Consider the following 24,113-nt stretch of genomic DNA (forward strand, 5'->3'; position numbering starts at 1 on the left):
CAAAACTGTGGAGCATTTTTTAGCGCCAGCCGTGGTAGCAGCTCTGATGCTCAGAATTCTATGAGCATCAGAGCTGTTACCACCGTGGCTAAAATCCACACTATAGTTTTGTAAAAGTTTAGTGATGACATATTCCATACTAGGCGAAGGTGTTTTCTGTGTTCTGTGTGTTCGAAAGACATTGTTTTCTGTTAGTATTGACGGTGTAGGATTGATCTGTACTAGTCTTGGTTAGTTTTACAGTGGGTGTATTGATGTTGTACTGCTCACTGCAGTATGTAAGATGCTGCCTTTTCCTAGGTACTCATGTGTGAGGTGGCTTCCCTGGGTGTCACATATGCTAGGTACACCACTGATTCTACTTATTCTTTATGGCTTTTACCAAGGGCCTTTTTTTTTTTTTTAATATACTGTCACAAAACAATACTTGGTCGTTCTTAGTTACAATCTTATAAGAACTATCGCAATATCTGTATAGTCTGCACAAGTCCACGTGTAGACCACTCCGTAAAAACCTCACTGCCAGCCTCGCGTTGTGATGACGAGATATTACCTCTAACTCCACCCATTTTCGTCCGAGACCAGCTGTCAGTGCTCTTGACGCTCGCATCACGTGACTGCACGTAACGGAGCGGCAGCCATCTTGTGTTGTTGGGACTGTGGGATCTCTTCGGAATCCAGAAGACTGTCGTACCGGGACTACAGGTAACAGATCCTGTTTGGGCTTTAGAGCCTTTCTCTATTAACTTTGGCTGCTGGTTCTCTTGAAGTACCGAAACGACACCCTAGCTGCTCATTTCCATGTTGTCCCTGATCCAAGTGACACGCCTGGCCGCATGGACACACAGGCCGCGAACGCAGCCTCGACCTCTCGTACCGCTTCCTCCTAGCTATCTGTCGCTATTGGCCGCAACCTTGGGCTCTCGGATAACCCTTTCATTTATAGTTCAAGATCCTGGAGGCACTCTTTCTGTACTGCTGGCTTATTAGGGTTTTGATTTTGAACAGCACCTTTCTTCCCAGGGCAGCTTCTCTGTTTCTGGGGAGAGGAGTCCCGTATTGGATGTACAGCTGGTCAGTGGCTATTTCTTCCCAGGATTATTGTCTCTGTGGCCGGAGGTTCTTCGTCTCTGTTCCTTGTGGACTTGGTGGTTGCCAGTTGGGGTAGGAAAAGCTGAGCTACTACAAACGTGAAATTCGGATTCGGGAATGGAGGAGGAAGCTAGAATCGTGATTACATTACAAAAATTTAAACATTACCAGGAAGTGGAGGCAGAAATAAGGTGCTCTAGAGTCTGATTTGACATTAAGTACAAGAGGATATTGAGAATTGTGAAGGAGCAGTGACTTTGAATGAAAATGATTGATGGCTTTTTGGAAAGAGGATGACCACTATAGGTGGTTGAAGTGTTCATTAGACACACAAACCACACTTGAATCTCATAAACTTTCACTGGTGGATATAAATCTGTACGGTCCTGTGTGTTTTGGTTTTTTTTCCCACAATTTGACATAGGTTTTCAGAACTGTAAAGCATTTAGTTTTGTGACTGTCAGAACATTGTAATGATTAAGAAAAAGCTAAACTTATTAGTGATTGTTGGAGCATAGGCTAAATAGTGCTTTGCTAAATGCAAATAAACCAAACCAGGCAGAAGTAATGGTTATCAGCTGGTTGAAGTGGTTAGAGAACTTCAGGCCCACCATTTGCTTTGGTTTTATCAGATTGTATATTGTATACTTTTAACTTTTATTCTCACAAATGGTGAGTACTACTAATGTCATTTAGGTTTGGGTCAGTATGTATTTATTTAAATTATTTTAATATGAGAGAGTGAAAGAGGTTGAGTGGGAGCTCATCTTAAATGGAAACTGACAGTTCTTAAAAAAATAAACACAAAAACCATGTTTAGTAAGTACCTAGATTATAAAAGTGGAGGGCCATTTTTGAAAAGGATGTCCAAGTCCAATTTTGACTTTTCCCACAAGACGTCCAAATTCGGAGGTACATATATTTTGAAAATCGCCTACTTGGACATCTTGGCCGACAGGATGTCCAAAGGACACCTAACTTTATACCCCATTTTTGACCACAGAAACGTTCAAGTCCAAACCCAGAGCATTTGGACATGGAAGGGAACAGCTTTGTAATTGACTGGCTACATAGACATACCAACAGAGCAAAGGGACACCTTAGGGCAGTGTTGTGAATTTAACATAAAGGGTGCCAGATGTAAATCTTGCCATAACCTCCTTGGTGAGCACCCCCAAAACCTACTATATCCACCTATCTACCACTCCAATAGCCCTTATGGCTATAGGTGACAATAGCTTGTTCAAACTCAAAGATTTCTTCCTCACTCCAATGTAAACTGTATTTCTAAAATCTCCTCAATGCTTATCCAATGTAAACCAAACTTCAAATATCTCCTCTTTGCTTCACCCCTCCCTCTCCTCCTCCTGCTTAAGGTCCCCTTTTTCCTTTTTTTGTTTAACACCCGAATTGTATGTCGCCTTGAACCTATTTTAGGCATAGAGCGACTTGCAAATATTAGATTAGATTATGTGGCAGTAGAGTAGGGTTTTGGTGGGCTCACACTTTCCTCCATAAATGTAGTGGTTAGAGTGACTTATAAGTCTGGGCTTGTCCTCTCTATGGTTCATTAGCCCACACATCCAGGTTACTTAAGAAACCTGTGTGATGCTTTACTAGACTTTCCCATACCAGGTGCTGCTGTTCTAGAGATGTACTGTTTCATTGAGATCTTTGTGTAGTTGAAGGGCATTAGTGACGATTGAGGGAATGGGAGTGGATCATTACTTAATTCCTCCAGTGGTATCTAGTAAGTTTGGGTACCTTTGTGGCATTTAGACGCTTCTGAAACAGGTCTAACTCAAAATGTTTAAATTTCATCTAGGACAGTGGTCTCAAATCAACGGCCTGCAAGGTACTATTTTGAGGCCCTCGGTATGTTTATTATAATCACAAAAGTAAAATAAAACAGTTTCTTGATCATATGTCTCTATAGCTATAAATTACAATATTATTATTAAGACTTAGCCAAAAGGAAAGATTTATAAACTATAAAGAGTTTTACTTAATGCAAAATTGTCATTTCTTTAATAAGACATTATTTTTTTCTGAGGCCCTCCAATTACCTGCAAATTCAAAATGTGGCCCTGCAAAGGGTTTGAGTTTGAGACCACTGATCTAGGACATCTTGGGAAAGGTTCAGTTATCACCACAAGACATCAAAATCTAATCTGCCCATAACATGCCTCCAAACACATCCTCTGGAACTCTGGATGTGCAGTGGGCTAAATGCCTCAGTAGTTGTCCAGAAAGTTGGATTTGCAAATTGGCACTTGGATGTCCCAACAATTAGGACGTCCAGGTGCCGACTTATGATAGTTTTTGGATTCTTTATTTTTTGATTATGAGCCCCATAGAGGTTGGCAATCAGTTGTTCCACCTAGTTATCAGATATCCTATACAGTAGTACCTTGGATTACGAGTATAATCCGTTCCAGGAGCATGCTCGTAATCCAAAATGCTCGTTTATCAAAGCGAGTTTCCCCATAGAAAATAATGGAAACTCGCTTTGATGCGTTCCCCCCTCCCCCCCCGAGAACTGGCATTGCTCCCCTCGAAGGCCCCCCCACTGCGATCCGGCACCCCCCCCGCCTCGAACCGGCACCCCTCCCCGCCACGATCCAACCCCCACCCGACATGATTGGGCACCCCCCCCCGACACGATTGGGCACCCCCCGCCACGATCCGACATCCCCCCCGACACAATTGGGCACCCCCCCCGCCGCTTTTTACCCTCATCTGGACACTCTTGAAGCTCGGCCTCCTCGTCTGCTGGGCCTTGAGCATCTGAGCATGCTCAAGGCCTGCGAGTTCACGTGAACTCGCAGGCCTTGAGCATGCTCAGATGCTCAAGGCCCAGCAGACGAGGAGGCCAAGCTTCAAGAGTGTCCAGATGAGGGTAAGAAGCAGGGGGGGGTGCCCAATTGTGTCGGGGGGGGGGTGCCCAATCGTGTCGGGGGGGGGGTTTCGGATCGTGTCAGGGGGGTCGGATCGTGGGGGGTGCCGGTTCGAGGCAGGGGGGGTGCCGGATTACTGCGGGGGGAGGTGCTCGTAAATCGAGCCATGCTCGGTTTCCAAGGCACTGATTTTGCAAATGTTTTGTTCGTCTTGCAAAACACTCGCAAACCGGTGCACTCGTAAACCGAGGTACCACTGTATTTATGAACCAGACAATTTAAAAGGGAGCATAAGGCTGTATTTGTATGTGTTCATGGAAAATACACTGTTTTTAATTTGGGAGCATTGTTATTTTTAGAATGAAACAATGTAATAGTAAATTGACTTTTAACACTTTGCGTTTGGTATAGAAGCAGCCAAGGTTTGCAAAATGTAACTTATGGTATATTTATCCAGTAACGTTTTGTTTTGTTAAATAGAGACACAGTTTAAAGCTGGATTCTTTTCATGCTCTTATGAAGACGGTTTTCTGAAATGTTCATACTTTTAACTGGCATAAATGGGGTATGTCATTGCATAACTAACCAACTTTGAAAGGGCAAAATATTCTCAAAATTGTGATCCACATTTACTTATATTCTTGTGTTCAGATTCAGATGGAAAATAATTGTTATAAAATTACCTAATTTGTGTTCAAGAACTTAATGAATCAATGAATAAACACATTCCACAGTGCATTTTTCACAGGAAAAATTAAAGGCTTGTAGATTCCTCTCTTGCAACCGAATTTCTATATATTTATTGGTCTCAAAGAACTAGCCACTAAGGATATTCTGGGAATATCTTCAAAATTATTTTCTAGCTGCAAACCTGAATATTTTACAGTGTGTTCCACAAAGGTAGTAAAGGCAAGAAGCTCAGCAAGAAAAGATTCTCATGAGAGGATCTTTGGTAGACCCTTGCTTGATCAACTATTTACTGTGTATGAGAAGTTAAGCACTGGGACATGGAATTGAATTCATTTGTTAATCCTATACTAAATGGAATTCTGATTTACCTAGTAAACTCTACATATAAAAACTTGGAAAATGTGGTCTGAAAGTAGTTTTCTGGTTCTTTTACTCTGCTCATGAGATTTGGGAATTAAATATGGAAGAAAAAATGAGGGGTATATAATATCTCAGTATGAATGGCTTGACATGATGATCCAGCAGTGAATGAAGGACTCCGCTGTTGAACAAAAGGGAGCTCATATAGTCAAGATGTGGTTAAGTCCTTAGAATTACAATTTTTTCAGTGTTGTATAAGAATAGCCATACTGGGTCAGAGCAATAGAAACATAGAAACATAGAAATTGACGGCAGATAAGGGCCACGGCCCATCCAGTCTGCCCACCCTAATGACCCTCCCCTACCTTTACCTTGTGAATAGATCCCACGTGTCGATCCCATTTGGCCTTAAAATCAGGCACGCAGCTGGCCTCAATCACCTGAAGTGGAAGACTATTCCAGCGATCAACCACCCTTTCAGTAAAAAAGAACTTCCTGGTGTCACCTCGCAGTTTCCCGCCTCTGATTTTCCACGGATGACCTCTTGTTGCCGTGGGACCCCTGAAAAAGAAGATATCTTCCTCTGTCTTGACTCTGCCTGTGAGATATTTGAACGTCTCGATCATGTCTCCCCTCTCTCTGCGCTCCTCGAGTGAGTATAGCTGCAATTTTTCCAGCCGTTCCTCGTACGGGAGATCCTTGAGTCCCGAGACCATCCGAGTGGCCATTCTCTGGACCGACTCCATCCTCAGCACGTCCTTGCGATAATGCGGCCTCCAAAATTGCACACAGTACTCCAGGTGGGGCCTCACCATGGATCTATACAATGGCATAATGACATCTATCCCAGTATCCTGCTTCCAACAGTGGCCAGGTCATAAACGTCTGCTAGAAACTCAAATATTAGCCACCTTCCATGCTACCAATCCCAGGACAAGCAGTAGCACCCCCATGTCTATCTCTATAACATACTATGGACTTTTTCCTTCAGGAATTTGTCCAAACCATTTTTTTTAAAAACCCAGATATACTAACCACTGTTACTGCATCTTCTGACAATGAGTTCTAGAGCTTAACTATTCTTTGTGTGAAAACATGTTTTAAAATTACAGTGGTACCTTGGTTTGTGAGCATAATTCATTCCAGAAGCATGCTCATAATCCAAAGCGCTCGCATATCAAAGCAAATTTCCCCATAGGAAGTAATGTAAACTTGGACAATTTTTTCTACATCCCAAAAACAAGCTCTGAATAGCTAATGTCGGTCAGAGGGAAGTAAAATGTGGGAGGCAGTTTTTATTAAACTGTTCATGTATCTAGAAGCCCTGTCCCACTACAGCCAAGTGAAAAATATATTCCAGAAATTCTTTTATTACGAAGTAGAAAAAACATGGACTAGCTTGGTTAAATGGACTAGCTTGGTTAAATAAATGTCTATCCTGCTTGTATTCCTATAGCAATCCTAATTATTTTAAGCTCTAGTATATTGGCTTCATCCTGTCATCTTGTGAATCAGTATTGTTAAAATTCAGTGGTGCTTGTTTATTCCCTCTGCTGGGTAGTGCAAGACCCAATCTTGATCACAAAGGAAATGAAAAAGAACTCTGAGGTAATTTTGTGGAGAGGCAGAGATCAGAGAATAGGTATCAAAAATTGCAAAGCAATGAATGTATGGCACCACTAAGACCTTGTTTAGATCAGGTGTTCCTCCAGACTGGATAACTGAACAATGAAGAACATGATCAGGGAGGCAAACAAGAAGCCAGAGGCAACATTGGAAGAGCAATATGCTTCCCAGGGTCAAGATGCAAATGGACAAGAAGGAGGAAGTTAGGCTTTATAAACTTTCTTTAATCTTTGACTTTACAAAGGAACACTTGAGATACAGTAGACATGTTTCAAGAATTGTTCTGAACTGATCACAAGGTTCTACATTTGGTGCAGAGCCAACACTGTAAAAAAGCGTTTTCCCGAAAATAAGCCCTAGCATGATTTTTGGGGTAGGTCTTAATATAAGCCCTAGTTTAAGTGTTTATTTTTGGGGTAGGGGAAAGCAAAATAAAAGTCCACTTCTTGTACTGGGATCTTCTTAAATGCCGCAGCAGACCCTTCCATCTCTCCCTCCCCATGCTGACCGCGAGACCGACATACCATTATCTACTTCCAAGCGGCAACAATCTAAATGGGCTGCTTTGGGCTTTCTCATGTTGGGGCGTTACTCTGCCACATCACAGATTATGTTATCAGCAACATGGCAGAGGAATGCCCCGATGTGAGAAGGCCCGAAGCAGCCCATTTAGATTGCTGTTGTGCAGCTGCTGTTTGGAAGTAGGCGTGGGGAGGGAGAGCTGGAAGGGTTGGCAGGGATTTGGCTACATGGCAAGAGTGATAGAAAGATGCTATGGGTTTGTGATTGGGCATTGTTTCCCCGAAAATAAGACTTGGTGCGTTTTTGGGGCAAAAAAATAATATAAGACAGTCTTATTTTTGGGGAAAACCAGTAAAGTGTTCCCCTGATCGTTCGCTGTTTGCGGTCCTGGTCATTTGTGGATGTTCCAACCGCAAATGACTGGGCAGCCGGAGCGCCGGCGAGTGAAAGAAATTATTCGCGGTATGCTCCAACTGTCTCTTCCTGCACTAAAGTCGGGCCTCACCAATCAGGAGCTGCATGTCAATGCAGCTTCTGATTGGTGAGGCCCGACTTTAGGGCAGGAAGAGGTGGTCAGAGCATACCGCGAGTGATTTCCTTCACTTGCTGGTACTCCGGCTGTCTTCTCCTATTTCCCCCGATAAAAAACGTATTCGCAGTTTTTCAGCATTCGCGGGGGTTCCTGGAACGGAACCCCCGCAAATATCGGGGGAGTACTGTAGTTACTTTTTATCCCATGTAACTAGTAATCTTTTTCAGTTACTCTTCACTAAGGGGTCCTTTTACTAAGACGCGCTAGCCATTTTAGTGTGCGCTAAATGCTAACACGTCTATAGATTATAGTGGACACGTTAGCGTTTAGCGCATGCTAAAACGACTAGCGCACTTTGGTAAAAGGACTCCTAAATGTAATTATCCCAGGACAAACAGGCAGCATATTCCCACACATGGGTGACGTCAGCAACGGAGCCCTGCAGCGGACAGCCTCGAAAGCAAACGTGCTTGAAGATCTCGAACTTTCGAGTGCTGCATCGCGCATGCGCGCGTGCCTTCCCGCCCGAACTAGGGGGCGCATCTCCTGTGAGGATCCTCAGTTCAACGTTTTCCGCGGAGCTGAGAAGACTTGTCGACTTAGTTCCCGTAGCGTTGTGCCTTCTCTTCACCGCGGCTGAGTAGTTTATTTCTATTCGGTCGCTGTGTTTTTTGCTTTATTTCTAATTGGAAAAAAACAAAAACAAAACAAAAGTAAAACTTTTAGTTTTTGTTTTTTTGCGTCGGGTTGGGAGATTGAGGCCTAGGCCTCTCTCCCTCGTTCTCGACACGGACTTTGTCCTTTCTATGTCCCGGCCTGTTACCGGGTTCAAACGGTGTTATCAGTGTGGCAGGACTATTTCCATAACTGACCCCCATAGTCGGTGTATGCTCTGCTTGGGGACGACTCATCATCCCGAAGACTGCCTTCGCTGCCTCACTCTTCAACCTCGTGCCTTTAAACGCCGCTGCGACAGGTTCTTCGAGCTTTTCCCTCGAATGGAGCCCGAAAAAGCTGTGGCCTCGGCCGAGGCATCTGTGAAACCCTCCACTTCGGGACAAGCCTCGAGTACAAAGATTTCGACTTCGCCTACTCTGCAGGCCTTGGCCTCGAAGGCCTCCTCGGTGTCCTCGAAGCCTGGACTAGGGGGTAAGTCTCCTGCTTCCTTTTCAGGTACCATTCCTAAGAAGCCAACGGAGTCTAGTACCTCGCAACCTGGGGCTCCAGGTTCGGCTCCGTCATCTAGACCGTCCTCCAAACGTGCTTCCAAATCGAGGGAATACTCTCCTCCGAGGTCGCCCTCAATGGAACGCACGAGGCCTCCCGTGCCTCCGAGTCCCTTGGTCTCTGTACCTATGTTTGAGGACATGCTCAAGTCAATTTTGACCACGCAAATTTCCTCAATCGTGGCACAATTGGTCCCGACCTCGACCTTGTTTTCACAGGTCCAGCCTGAGCAGCAGTCTCTGCCTCGTCGGCGGTCACCTCGCCGCAGGTCTCGATCTCGAGTCTCTTCCTCGGACTCTTCGCCTGATCGAGCCTCTAAGCGGTCTTTACCTCGATCGAAACACCGCTCTAAGTCTTCGAAGGTCTTTTCTTCGAGGAGCTTGAGGCCTTCAGATTCTTCAAAGCACGTGCCTCGCTCTCAAAGTACTGTTGCCTCCTCTGTTTTATCGAGGCATTCTAGGTCAAGGACCCCACCTTCGAGACTTTTGCCTCGGGAGCTGTCTCCTTTAGCGAAACCTCGTACTCCGCGCACTTCTCCGTCTCGGAGTCTTAAGCGGAAACATTCCACCACACCGCCTCTAACTGGTAGTGCAGCATCCTCTGTTACCTTACGTCTCGGTTCGGAGCCAGTTTCCCAGTATTCACGCGAGGCCTCCCCATCTTTTCAGTGGTGCCTCGCTCTCGCTCTGCCTCTCCTCAGGAAGCCTCTACGTCGAAGTCTTCTTCCTTTGCAAAGTTTGTCTTCGACATGGGCCAGGCTCTTAACATCGACTTGCATTCAGATTCGAAGTACACACCTGAGTATTTGGCGGATATGGAACTTTCCCATCCTCCCAAGGAAACTTTGCGTCTGCCCATGACACCTGTGCTGAAGCAGACTTTCCTGCGGAATATGGAGACTCCTTACTCTGTGACAGCGATCCCATCTAAGTTGGAGTCTCGATATCGTACTGTGCCTTGCAAGGGGTTTGAGAAATCACAACTTTCTCACCAATCTTTAGTAGTGGAATCATCCCTGAAGAAAGCTCATCCTTCTAAAGTGTCTGCTACAGTTCCACCAGGGCGTGAAGGTCACACTATGGATAAATTTGTGCGAAGACTTTATCAAAATTCGATGATGACTAACCGAATTCTAAATTATAACTATGTCTTCACTTCATATTTTAATTATTTTTTGAAGCAGTTGTCATCTTTTTGCCCAGACTGTCCCAGAGAACGCCTTGCTGAGTATAAACAAATTATTCAAGCTCTCTCACAATTGTGTCGCTTCATGTTGCAGGCATCTTATGATGCATTTGAGCTTTCTTCTCGGGTATCGGTGTTCGCAGTGGCCATGCGACGTCTGGCCTGGCTCAGAATAGTGGACATGGATCCCAACTTACAAGATCGGTTAGCAAACCTACCGTGCCAGGGCTCTGAGCTTTTTGATGACACGATTGAGGTGGCTACTAAACGGCTCTCGGAGCATGAATGCTCCTTCGCCTCTCTTATTCGCCCTAAACCAAAACCTTCTACATCTAGGGCTTACAAGCCTCCAGCTCGTAGATACCCTATGAAGTCCACGCCAGCTTTCTCTAGGCCTCCACCTAGAAGGCCTCAACAACAGCGTCCTCAGAAGTCCCAGACGCCTGCTACAACCAAACCCGCTCCGTCTTTTTGACGGTCCAGTGGTGAGCATTCCAACCGCCTTGCATCCGAACTCCTCCCTGCCCATCGGAGGCCGCGTTTCCCTTTTTATATCTGTCTGGGAAACCATTACATCGGACCTCTGGGTCCTCAAGGTCATCTGTGAGGGATACTCTCTACGTCTGCTTCAGGTCCCTCCAGATCATCCTCCAGGAGAGTGTCTTCCAGTCTCTCGCAACTCCCCCTTCTTCTTCAGGAGGCTCAGGCACTTCTTCGCCTTTGAGCGGTGGAGGAGATTCCTCCTTCCGAACACAATCTGGGGTTTTATTCCAAATACTTCCTAGTTCCCAAAAAGACGGGGGATTTGCGACCCATTCTGGATCTCCGTGCTCTCAACAAATTTCTAGTCAAAGAGAAGTTTCGCATGCTCTCTCTTCCAGTTTTATATTCTCTCATGGATCAGGGAGATTGGATGTGCTCACTGGACCTCAAAGAGGCTTATACTCGCATTCCTGTCCATCTGAATTTTCGCAAGTATCTCCGGTTCAAGGTGGGGGAACCTTCATCTTCAATACAGGGTTCTTCCGTTTGGCTTGGCGACCTCTCCCAGGGTCTTTACCAAGTGTCTAGTTGTGGTAGCTGCAGCCCTCCGTGCTCGAGGCCTTCAGGTTTTTCCTTACCTTGACGATTGGCTTATCAAAGCTCCTTCTCTTCCAGGGGTTACTCAAGCGACCCTTCAGACTATTTCTTTCCTTCAGAGCCTGGGGTTTCAAATCAATTTTCCAAAATCGCAGTTGGTTCCCACTCAATCGATCCAATTCATTGGCGCCGTATTGGACTCTGTTCACATGAGGGCTTTTCTTCCTCAATCGTCAAGACACTCTTCTACGCTTTTGTCATTGCGTAGTTTCAATGTCGACTCTCACGGCTCGCCAAATGATGGTCCTTCTCGGGCATATGGCATCAACAGTGCATGTGACTCCCTTTGCAAGACTCCACCTTCGCATTCCTCAGTGGACCCTGGCGTCTCAGTGGCAACAGGCCCTGGATCCGCCTTCTCGTCGTATTGCGGTGACGCCTTTATTAAAAAGTCTCTCCGCTGGTGGATGCTCTCTTCCAATCTTTCCAGAGGTTTGCAGTTTCGACATCTCCCTCATCAGAAAGTACTCGCAACAAATTCGTCTGAATACGCATGGGGAGCCCACATAGATGGTCTCTGTACGCAAGGGTTGTGGACCGCCACAGATTGTCGATGTCACATCAATCTGTTGGAACTCAGATGTCACAAAAATCGATGTCACAAAAATCTGTTGGATATTTCTTGCTCTCAAAGCTTTTCTTCACCTCCTTCACGACCAAGTAGTCCTTGTTCGGACGGACAATCAAGTAGCGATGTATTATGTCAACAAACAGGGCGGGACGGGTTCCCACTCCCTTTGTCAGGAAGCTCTGAGGTTGTGGCATTGGGCGATTTCTCACAACATCCTTCTTCGGGCTGTCTACATTCAGGGTCAACAGAATTGCCTTGCAGACAAATTGAGTCGCCTGCTTCTACCTCACGAATGGATGCTCAACTCCCCTACACTTCGTCAAGTATTTGCTCGATGGGGAACTCCTTGGGTGGATCTCTTTACGTCACCCAACAACTTCAAACTACCTCTGTTTTGTTCCCGCATTTTCTCGCCCCTTCGTCTGGAGGCGGATGCTTTCCTTCTGGACTGGAGGGGTCAGTTTCTTTATGCATTCCCTCCATTCCCTCTCATTCTCAAAACTCTGGTCAAATTGAAGTCGGACCATGCCACGATGATTCTCATAGCACCCTGGTGGCCCCGTCAACCTTGGTTCTCTCTTCTTCTTCAACTCAGCATCAGGGAACCTCTTCTTCTACCAGTTTTTCCTTCGCTGCTCACTCAGAGTCAGGGGTCTTTACTTCATCCCAACCTGCAGTCTCTCCACTTGACGGCTTGGTTCCTTTCCACTTGACTGATCCTTCTCAATTCTCTCAGTCGGTTCAGGATGTCTTTCTGGCGTCCAGAAAGCCGTCCACTCGTCAATGTTATGGTCAAAAGTGGACCAGGTTCTCGACTTGGTGTTCCAATCATAGTCTTCAACCAACCCTTTGACTTCAGTTCTGGATTATTTGCTTCATTTATCTCGGTCTGATCTCCAATCCACCTCTATTAGAGTTCATCTTAGTGCCATTGCTGCTTTTCATCAACCTTTGGACGGGAAACCTCTCTCGGCACATCCCCTGGTTGCTCGCTTTATGAAAGGACTTTTTAATCTTCATCCACCGGTTAAACCGCCTCCTGTGGTTTGGGATCTTAATGTTGTTCTGGCTCAACTGATGAAATCTCCTTTTGAGCCTATTGATTCAGCTCATTTTAAATATCTTACTTGGAAAGTTGTTTTCTTGATTGCTCTCACTTCGGCTCGTCGAGTCAGTGAGTTGCAAGCTTTAGTTTCGGACCCGCCTTTCACGGTTTTTCACCATGATAAGGTGGTTCTTCGTACACATCCAAAATTCTTACCTAAAGTAGTGTCTGATTTTCATATCAATCAATCTATTGTGCTACCAGTATTTTTTCCTACACCGCATTCTCACCCTGGTGAGGCGTCTCTACATACTTTAGATTGTAAGCGTGCGTTGGCATTTTATCTTCAACGTACTCAACCTCACAGGACATCTCCTCAACTTTTCCTTTCTTTTGATCCAAATAGGTTGGGACGTCCTGTCTCGAAACGTACCATCTCCAACTGGATGGCTGCTTGCATTTCTTTCTGCTATGCTCAGGCTGGTCTTCCTCTACAAGGTCGAGTGACGGGCCACAAAGTTAGAGCTATGGCGGCTTCTGTGGCTTTCCTCAGATCAACTCCTATTGAGGAAATTTGCAAAGCTGCCACTGGTCCTCGGTTCACACTTTCACCTTTCATTACTGTCTGGATACTTTATCCAGGAGGGATGGCCATTTTGGCCACTCTGTTTTGCAAAATCTTTTTTTCGTAATTGCCAACTTCCCTCCTCCCTTTTTTACTTAGCTTGGAGGTCACCCATGTGTGGGAATATGCTGCCTGCTTGTCCTGGGATAAAGCACAGTTACTTACCGTAACAGGTGTTATCCAGGGACAGCAGGCAGATATTCCCACAACCCGCCCACCTCCCCTGGTTGGCTTCTTGGCTTGGTATCTGAACTGAGGATCCTCACAGGAGATGCGCCCCCTAGTTCGGGCGGGAAGGCACGTGCGCATGCGCGATGCAGCACTCGAAAGTTCGAGATCTTCAAGCAAGTTTGCTTTCGATGCTGTCCGCTGCGGGGCTCCGTTGCTGACGTCACCCATGTGTGGGAATATCTGCCTGCTGTCCCTGGATAACACCTGTTACGGTAAGTAACTGTGCTATACCGTATATACTCTAATATAAACCGATCCAATATAAACTGGGGTATCCTTTTTCCATCCAAAAAGGGGTGGGGATGGAGAAAGGTTGACTTGATTATAAACCAAGGTAAGAAATTTTGGGTTATCAGGATGAGCAAGCAAGCAGAAGAACACATCACCTTCGAGTAAAGACAGTCAAACAAAAAAGGCAAGGGAGGTGTCTTTTCAAACAGTAGTGAAGTCTTTATTGAACAAGTAATAGTTCTTCAATAAAGAGACACCTCCCTTGCCTTTTTTATTTGGTTATCAGGGTGAGCCATTTAATAAAGACTGCTCACACTTCCTCCCCATCAGCTATCTCATAAGTCACTAAATGTAATGCAAATATCTGTGATGCATATATCCCAAAGCTAACATATTCACAACAAGGCTTCTACATAGGAAAACACAATTACAAGTGACCACAAACTTAAGAACATAAGAATTGCCACTGCTGGGTCAGACCAGTGGTCTATCGTGCCCAGCAGTCCGCTCACGTGGCGGCCCCCCAGGTCCGTGACTTGTAAGTGGTCCTTAACCTAAATTCTTTATTCCCTATTCATTTAGTACCTGGATAGTTACCTTCTATCTGTACCCTTCAATCCCCTTCTCCTTCAGGAAGTCATCCAAACCCTATATTGTACTCTGCCCTATCACCTCCACTGGGAGCGCATTCCCAGGTATCTACCACCCTCTGAGTGAAGACCTTCCTAGTATTCGTTTTGAATCTGTCTCCTTTCAATTTTTCTGAGTGCCCTCTTGTTTTTGTTGGCCCAGTTAGTCTGAAGAATCTGTCCTTCTCCACCTTTTCTATGCTTTTCATGATTTTATAAGTCTCTATCATGTCCCCTCTAAGTTTCCACTTTTCCAGGGTAAAGAGTCCCAGCTTCTCCAACCTTTCAGCATATGAAAGGTTTTCCATGCCCTTAATCATCCTTGTCGCTCTTCTCTGGACCCTCTCGAGTATCGCCATATCCTTCTTTAGGTAGGGCGACCATTATTGGACACAATACTCCAGATGCGGGCGCACCATCGCTTGATACAGTGGTAGAATAACCTCCTTTGTTCTGGTAGTGATACCCTTTTTGATTATGCCCAACATTCTGTTCGCTTTCTTTGAGGCTGCTGCACATTGCGCCGCCGGCTTCATTGTTTTATCCATCAATACCCCCAAGTCTTTTTCTAGGCAGCTTTCCCCCAGTACCCTCCCTCCCATCGGTCCTGGTCATTTGTGGATGTTTCGACCGCAAATGACTGGGCAGCTGGAGTGCCGGCGAGTGAAGAGTGTAGATAAAACCCAAATTTAAACCTCAAGAAGTCATATGCAGTTCAACACCAGTGAAAGAGAAACAGCATTCTATACTGTAAACCATTAATATCTTTTCCTTGCTAATTTGTACTCTATAATCACTGACTGCTCAGTGACACCTTCACTATTTGTACGCTGTAATTTGCTGACAGTACAGCTCTCTTCACTGTGAACCGCCTAGAAGTCGCAAGATTATGGCGGTATAGAAAAATAAAGTTGTTATTACAGTACTTTAAAAAATATAAAGAAGGCAGTGTAATTTTAAAGTAAGACTGCATTTTCTGTTCATGAAATTAAAGGTATAATTTTTTTCTACTTTTATTATCTGTCCATTTTATTCATGTTTATCCCAGTTTCTGCTTTCTTCTGTCTTTTTTCTTAATTTTCTTTCCAGTGTCTTCAGTCTATCTGCCTCTTCTCTCCTTCACTTCCGTTTCTATATCCATGTTTGACTTTAACCTTTTCCTTTCAGTTTTCCTCCATCTCTATCTGTTTCTATTTACAGCTTTCCATCTCCATCCTTTTATTCTCTAGTTTTTGTTTTTTAGCTAGCTCTTCCCTCTCCCCCCCCAGCATCTTCTTTCTCTTTCCCGCTTTATTTTCACTCTTCTATCTAGTGTCTACTGTCTTGTCCCCTCCATCCAGCATATCCTATCCCACTCTTTCCTCCAACACCTCATCTCTTTCTCCCCCTCCACCTCATCCAAGATTTCTCCCCATCATCCTTTCCCTTTGCCACTTCCAACACTATCTACCAGGGGCTCTGGCTGTGGGGAATGGAGTCGCAGTTCTGGGGCAGGCAACTGATTCCTCCTGGCAGTGGCTGTGGTGGCCGGCTACCAGGAAGAGAGGGGGGAGTGAGGTGTCAGCATCGATTCTGGATTGCGATCAGTCCTGTCTTTGGTATGGTCCTGCTAAACCTGCTGGCAATGATGAAGCCAGATGCTGTGGAGATGTTCCCTCTTCCAAGTCACTATAAGATCTGCCTGGCTCAATCCTGTCCCTCAAAATCATGAAGTAACTTCAGAGAGGGGTGGGATCAAAACTTCTCACTCTCTGGCCAGCAAACAGCATGAACGACTGCTGCGGCGGCCGCTGAGAGGAATTGGCTGCCTGCCTCAGATGTTGAGCCTGCCCCTTATCCATAGCTCTATTCCCCACAGCCAGACCCCCAGTTGGTACTGAGCTACCCTTCGATGTACTTTGAGGCTCCTCTTAGAAACATAGAGCAGACCAGTGATATCAAGAAGACTGCAGTTTATAGGATAAACCAAACCCGATGTGGCCACGTTTCGCCTTCAAGCTGCGTGATTCAATTAAAAATAAAATATATAAACATTAATGTGTAATTTATAAAATTCAATAACTAACAATAAGTAATATTTAAAATAAATGAAGGAACATGCACAAATAGAACATAAAAGTGTGTTTGTCCAGTGTACTTTTGACAAAATCTATGTCTCAGTTGTGATCCTGGTGTGATATCATACCTAATAGAACTAACTAAAGGTGTTCATTATGCTTTAGAAGTGCTTGTATTACAAATTATTCAGAGCCTTCCCTAGAAGGAGAAAAAATAAATCACTTCCCCCCTTCTTTTGAGGTGAATTACTCGCACATTCACCTATGTCTCCCAAAAAACAGATTGAGACAGCATATTCAGGCCCAGATGCACTAAAGTCAGTGATAGTCGCTAAACCAGTTTTGACTGATTTAGTGACGATCGGATTTGCCAACCTGATGCACAAAATGGCTTGCTCATTCTCCGATCTGGCTATGCAAATAAGGTCATTAATATTGAAATGCTATGTAAACTAGCGGAGTGACTGATGCTCTAACATGGCTTCCTGATGCATAAAAAAAAGTGATTGCTTTAACAATCCGAAAAAAAGTGACTAGTCAAGACCAGTCACTTACCTGTCCTAACCATAGTTCAGCCCTTAAATTAATATATTTGTAACATAGTAATTATATAATGCAACTAGTGTGTATTTTGTTCTTTCCCTTTCCTGCTGAGGGTGTGACATATTTATAACAATATAGAAAAACTCAAAGTCTCAACAAGCATAGAGAGCAGGACAACTACCCAAATTAACTATGCTTTTCTGGAGCACATATAACTATCACTGGCTGGTGTTGTTAGAAAAATAGAGCACAGCTAAAAACCTACTTTCTTATAGGAAAAAAATGGAGTGCTCATTTTAAAAAAAAAATCACCAGCCAGTGATAGTTTTCTGTGCTCCAGAAAAGTATACAGTAAACCCTAGATTTAATGGACTGCTCAGGGGGTGGGGGTGGGGTGTCGTGTTAAACGCGATTGTCTGTAAAATCTGAATATCTCTCCCTCTGTGAATAACTCCCGGTGGGGGGTGGTGGTTATGCCAAGAAAAGCCCTTCATTTCCTTTGGGAAGTTGCTGCTCAGCCCCGAACATTGCACTGGCATCAGTTGAAGAGCGTCGCTGAAGAGGGTGATTCATTGCAATCTGGGAGTTGTAGTCGCCGGGGTGCGGTCCAATCCGAGGTCTGGATAATCGAGGATTTACTGTAGTTCATTTGGACAGTTGTCCTGCTCTCTATACTTGATGAGTCTTTTGAGGCTGTTTTTCTATATTATAAATATATGTCACACCCTCAGCAGGAAAGGAAAAGAATAAAATGCACATTAGTTGCTTTATATAATTGCTAGGTTGAAGTATGTTCCCTCAATCATGTGTGTATATTTATAACATCTTCACTGATCACCTTTTTTCTTTATATCAAATACTAATACTTAATTCAACACATAGCTGATGTGGTTAAGTGAACACTCAGACCCACAGCTGAGGTCCCAGTGAAAAATCACGGAGCAGCTGTATAGGAGACCATCATAGTTGTTCACAGTCTCCTGGATTTTTTAATATTATAATATAGGTTTAAACCTTAAAGTCTATACTTAAAACATTGTACAGGCATCACGGCGGCATAGCCATTGCACAGTCATTATAGGACTTTCAAGCTATAATGAAAACTGCTTAAGATAAGTAATTCAGTTACCTTTAACTTCTCTACCTTTGCGAGTATAGCAATGTTAAACAATATTTAGTCACAGCAGGGTTGTAACAGTAGATTATTTTCCTTAGGGTCTATTTATGAAAAATAATTTTAAGATCAACCACAATAGAATTTAAAATGAAGTTTTAAGTATAGACTTTAAGGTTTAAACCTATATTATAAAATTAAAAATATTAAAAAATAAATTAAAAAGAATAATAAATTAAGAGATTCTACAAGTTCCAGGTTTTTCTGGCCTATGATTGGAGCATGGAGTGGTAATACTACGCTGACAGTCTAGTCCAGCGATGGTGAACCTATGGCACGCGTGCCAACTGTGGTACGCGCAGGGCCGCCATCAGGGCAGTACTACCAGGGGGTGCACAGGAGAGAGAGCTGAACGGGGACGATGGGGGACCCGCGGGGTTAAATATAACTCGAGCCGCGAGGCTCGTCTTCTACTCCCACTGTCCTGCCGCTCACACAGCCGATCGGAAATCTTCCCCGACGTCAGCGCTGACGTCGGAGGGAGGGCTTAAGCAAAGCCCGCCCTCCGACGTCAGCGCTGACGTCAGGGAAGATTTCCGATCGGCTATGTGTGCGCGGCGGGACAGGCAGGAAATAGAAGATAAGCCTACGCGGCTCGAGCTACATTTTGCTGAGAAAATTGCTAAGATGGGCTGGGAGACAAACGGGGAACACAAAAGGGGGAGGGAGTGCGTTTTGGACACAAGGCATGAACTTGGGAGAAAGGAAGGGAGGGAAAGAGATGCTGAGGTGGGGGAGGGAATGGGTTTTTGGACACAAGGCATGGACTTGGGAGAGAGAAAGGGAGGGAAAGAGATGCTGAGGTGGGGGATGGAATGGGTTTTTGGACACAGAAGGCATGAACTTGGGAGAGAGGAAAGGAGGGAAAGAGATGCTGATGTGGGGGAGGGAATGGGTTTTTGCACACAGATGGCATGGACTTGAGAGAGAGGAAGGGAGGGAAAGAGATGCTGAGGTGGGGGAGGGAATGGGTTTTTGGACACAGAAGGCATGAACTTGGGAGAGGAAGGGAGGGAAAGAGATGCTGAGGTGGGGGATGGAATGGGTTTTTGGACACAGAAAGCATGAACGGGAGAGAGGAAAGGAGGGAAAGAGATGCTGAGGTGGGGGAGGGAATGGGTTTTTGCACACAAAATGCATGGACTTGGGAGAGAGGAAGGGAGGGAAAGAGATGCTGAGGTGGGGGAGGGAATGGGTTTTTGGACACAAGGCATGAACTTGGGAGAGAGGAAGGGAGAGAAAGAGATGCAGAGGTGGGGGAGGGAATGGGTTTTTGGACACAAGGCATGGACTTGGGAGAGAGGAAGGGAGGGAAAGAGATGCTGAGGTGGGGAAGGGAATGTGTTTTTGGACACAGAAGGCAAGGACTTGGGAGAGAGGAAGGGAGGGAAAGAGATGGTTGTGTACCCGGAGAATAGAAGAAAGGAGAATTTTTGGTCATAGGGAGGGAGTGAGGTACAGACAGTGGCATACCAAGGTGGGGGTGGGGGCGGTCTGCCCCGGTTTTACGCCCCAAGGGGGTGCACAGCTGGCCACCCTCCAGTGTTCTCCCTAGGCTGGCAAACTGCGTCTCTTTAGCCACTTGAGTGCCACCGCCGCCATTGGGAACAGGCCGGTGCCAAGTTCTCCCTGCTTTTCCCTGTGGGGCCGACCAACTCTCGCCACCCGCATCAATTCTGATGTCGGAGAGGACGTTCTGGGCCAACCAATCGCTGCCTGGCTGGCCCAGAACGTCCTCTCCGATGTTAGAATTGACGTCGAGTGGCGAGAGTTGGTTGGCCCCGTGGGGAAGAGAAGCAGGGCGAACTCGGCGCCGGCTTGTTCCCGATAGCGGCAGTGGCAGCCTATTCCCCAGTGGCGGTGGCAGCATTTTCCCAATGGTGGTGGCATAGGGGAGGGCAAGGAGAAAGAAAAAGGGGGGACAGGGAGCAAAAAAAAAAAAAAAAAGAAAGAGGGCTGGGTGAAACAAAGAAAAATGGGGCACGGAGAGAGAGAGAAAGACAGACATACAGAATGAAAGGGGGTATTGAGAGAGAGAAAAAGAAAGAAGGGGGCAGGGTGAAACAAAGAAAAAGTTTAGGGAGGGAATGAGGTCTGGAGGAGAGAAAGCATACAGGAGGCTGAAAAAAGGGAAGAAATATTGGATGCACAGTCAGAAGAATAAAGTGCAACCAGAGACTGATGAAATTACCAAAGGTAGGAAAATGATTTTATTTTCAATTTAGTGATCAAAATGTGTCCGTTTTGAGAATTTATATCTGCTGTCTATATTTTGTACTATGGCCCCCTTTTATTACTGCAAGTGGTTTTTTGCTCAGGGAGCCTATGAGCATCAAGAGCAGCGTGGGGCATTCAGTGCAGGTCCCTGCGCTAAAAACCGCTATTGCGGTTTAGTAAAAAGGGAGGGGGAATATTTGTCTATTTTTGTATAGTTTTTACTGAGGTGACATTGCATAAAGTCATCTGCCTTGACCTCTTTGAAAACCCGCGGAATATAAATGATAATTAACATTTTCTCTGCGTATAGCGTGCTTTGTGTTTTTAAAATTTTATTGTTGGTAGATCATTTTGACTTGGCCACTAAGGTAAGGGGGAGGGAGGGGAGCTGCTGAAAGAGTCTACCTTGACGTGGTTGCAGGCTTACAAATCTTTTGGTCAAAGAGTGCGGCGACAGAGAAAAGTATGTGTGTATTCGGCCCATGAATGAAATCATTAAAACATTATAAATTGCCAATAAATTGAAATGACTATGAATCAAATTGATTCTCTGACAATACAAAGATTCCAACCTTTAAAAATGATGTTACATAGTTCAGGCAACTTTATAAAGAGTTTTTAGATACTAAAATCTTGTTATTAAGGTTTAATTGACGTGCTGGCACTTTGAGGAAATTCTTTGGTTTTGTGCGGCAGTTTGGGCACTCGGGCTCAAAAAGGTTAGCCATCACTGGTCTAGTCCATGATAGGACTTTGCGTAGGCTCCAATTCTGAGGCCTTTTCCTGGATTAATAAATAATTTTTGTTTGTATTTCTCGCATTTAGTGGGATATAGCCTCTTGTATGAGTACATGTTTTATCTGCCCCGTTTTAAAAAAAGTGAGCCGAGCCATCCCCCTGATGAAAAGCTGTTGCATCTGCCCATCGACAACCGCGGGTCTCTGAATCCACAGACGATGCCGGCCGCCCCTGCAACAGCGATCACGCAGAGAGACAGGAGCAATGCCCACTCCCTCCTGCCTCAGCAGCTTGGTTGTGCATCTGGGCCACCTTGACCCCCCCCTCCTCATACCTCATTGTAGAAGCTGGCAAGAGGGATGCACAGCAGGCCTGCCTTTTTGAAATGGGAGGGGCCTTAGGTATCCGGGCCAATCAGGGCTTTAGGCTCCTTTGGGAAGTAGAAGACCCGACATTTTGAAGAAGCGGGCCTGCTGGTAAAAGGGAGTTGGCATCCCTCTTGTCAGCTTCTACACTGAGGTATGGAGTAGGGACTGAGGGCTTCTGAGCTAACCCCACCAGATCATCAAGGCTAACTTTTGGGTTCTTGGTGGGATGGGGGGAGGGAGGATCTTCGTGTAGGGTGTGAGGGGGGTCTGCTGGCTCTGCACATATGTGAATTCTCGCAGAGATTAATTTGCAGGATCAGACGGGGATTATGATGAATCTCCGCTTAAATCATTTGCATGCAAACTTGTTTGAGCATCGGTTGCTCTTTTGGAATCTGCCAAAAATCGAACTGCAGTGGACCCACATGGTCTTACCGACCCTGTTTAGTGCATCTATGCCTCAGTAAATAAAAAAACTAGCACAAATTTTATAATCGGTTAAAAATAGTTAAAGTACTCACAAAAACAAGCAGGATTAAAAATCTAAAGAAGCACCTCCCCCCTTTTTAAAATAGCTCTTTCACATTAACTTATGTTTCCAATAAAACAGAAGGAAACAACAGATTCAGCGAATGGTGCTACAAAGTAAAAGCCAATGCTGAATTTATAGTCGGTTTACAAACAGCCAAAGTTCTCATAAAATTGAGCAGGATAAAAAAACCCAAGGTGTCGCCTTTTCTCTTACTGCATTAACGAGTGTATTCACTGCCACTCAGTACAGCCCAAAAAAGGAATATTTGCTCGTTTCAACTCTTAATTTCTTCATAACAACTCTTATCAAAATACTGGTAAAATGTAGTATTAATAAATATAATTTTGCTCAAATAAGACAGTTCTTCAAGGCTGTTTTTAAGAGATTTAATAAAATCAAAACATTTACCAACTTGAAGATCCTGACTGTTCAAACATGTTCCTTTTTTCATCTTCATCAAAGTACTTCTCATGATTATATTTCATTTGAGACACCAGGCCTTGCAGTTCTTTTTACAGTACAGTGGTAGCTTGGATTACGAGCATAATCCGTTGCAGGAGCATGCTCGTAATCCAAAATGCTCGTTTATCAAAGCGAGTTTTCCCATAGGAAATAATGGAAACTCGCTTTGATATGTTCCCTCCCCACCCCCGATAACCGGCTCCCCCCCGCTTGCAAAGGCCCCCTCGCTCCAACCGGCACAACCCCACTGTGCGAACCGCCCCCCCCCCCGCCAGTACAACTTAAATTTACCCACCTCCCCGTCTAGCACCGGCACGCAGGCACAGCTCGTGTGCCTAGAAGATCTTCCGGCTTCGGTTCATAGACAAAGCGCGCCTTTGTCCCGGCACACTTTTGACCTGACACCTCCGGCTTCTGCCTGCCTTGAGCATGCATCTGCGCATGCTCAAGGACTTCTATTCTCCCTCTCGCGCTTTGTCTATGAACCGAAGCCAGAAGATTTTCTAGGCACACGAACTGTGCCTGCGTGCCGGTGCTGGTGCTAGACGGGGAGGTGGGTAAATTTAAGTTGTACTGTCGGGGGGGCCGGTTCGTGTGGTGGTGGTGGGGTGCCGGTTGGAGTGAGGGGGCCTTTGCGAGCGGGGGGGAAGCGATGCCGGTTATCCGGGGGGGGGGGGAGGTGTGCTCGCAAATCGAGTCAACACTCGGTTTGCGAGTCAAAAGTTTGCTGAGTGTTTTGCTCGTCTTGCAAAACACTCGCAAACAGGGTTACTCACAAACCGAGATTTGACTGTATTTGCATTTTGCACACATGCCTTCCTTACCCATAGATGAACTTCAATAAAATATTCCCACACTCGGTCTCTTTTACGGCCAGTGCTGTTGCTATAGATTATCTCCTCCAAAGAGAGAATAATATGATAAACCTCAGACTATACAGACAAAAATCTTAAGACTTGTGGAGTATTTTGCTCAAAAGGTTTCACTTTCACACTTAGCTCCTTGTGCAGATACATAAACTTGGGGCTCCTTTTACAAAGCCGTGTTAGGGCCTTAATGCGCAGAATAGCGCGTGTGCTAGTCGCTACCGCCTCCTTTTGAGCAGGCGGTAGATTTTCAGCTATTGTATGCTATATCGCGCGCTAATCCAGTGCATGCACTAAAACCGCTAGCGCGGCTTTGTAAAAGGAGCCCTTAGCGCTTAAGAGGTAATGAGTTGATTCGGTATACATCAATTTGCAAAGGAACAGTGGGACTAAGGTCTTTCTCAACTCTGTATTTTATAACATTTTTGCTGTAAAGAAGCAGCATGTTATCTCTGCAGACACAAATTCATGGTTCTGAGAAATGCAAAACCCAAACATTTGTGATAATATCTTCTAGATAGAAAAATTGCCTGTGACATTATGAATGGATTAA

The 24,113-nt window shown here is 45.1% G+C and overlaps 1 protein-coding gene across 4 annotated transcripts in view; it reads left to right on the top strand.

Moving 5' to 3' along the window:
• The first annotated feature begins 581 nt into the window (after positions 1-581).
• The window catches only part of GIGYF2 (GRB10 interacting GYF protein 2), a 674,098-nt gene continuing 650,566 nt past the window's right edge, over positions 582-24,113 (top strand). For 3 of the 4 annotated variants that reach the window (XM_033959534.1, XM_033959536.1, XM_033959537.1), the window contains exon 1: positions 582-705. The gene's annotated coding sequence lies outside the window, so the exon portion shown is untranslated. The remainder of the gene's footprint in view (positions 706-24,113) is intronic. The other variant, XM_033959535.1, reaches the window with a different exon arrangement.

The sequence above is a fragment of the Geotrypetes seraphini genome, chromosome 9 (assembly GCF_902459505.1).
Source record: "Geotrypetes seraphini chromosome 9, aGeoSer1.1, whole genome shotgun sequence".
NCBI classification, from domain to species: domain Eukaryota; kingdom Metazoa; phylum Chordata; class Amphibia; order Gymnophiona; family Dermophiidae; genus Geotrypetes; species Geotrypetes seraphini.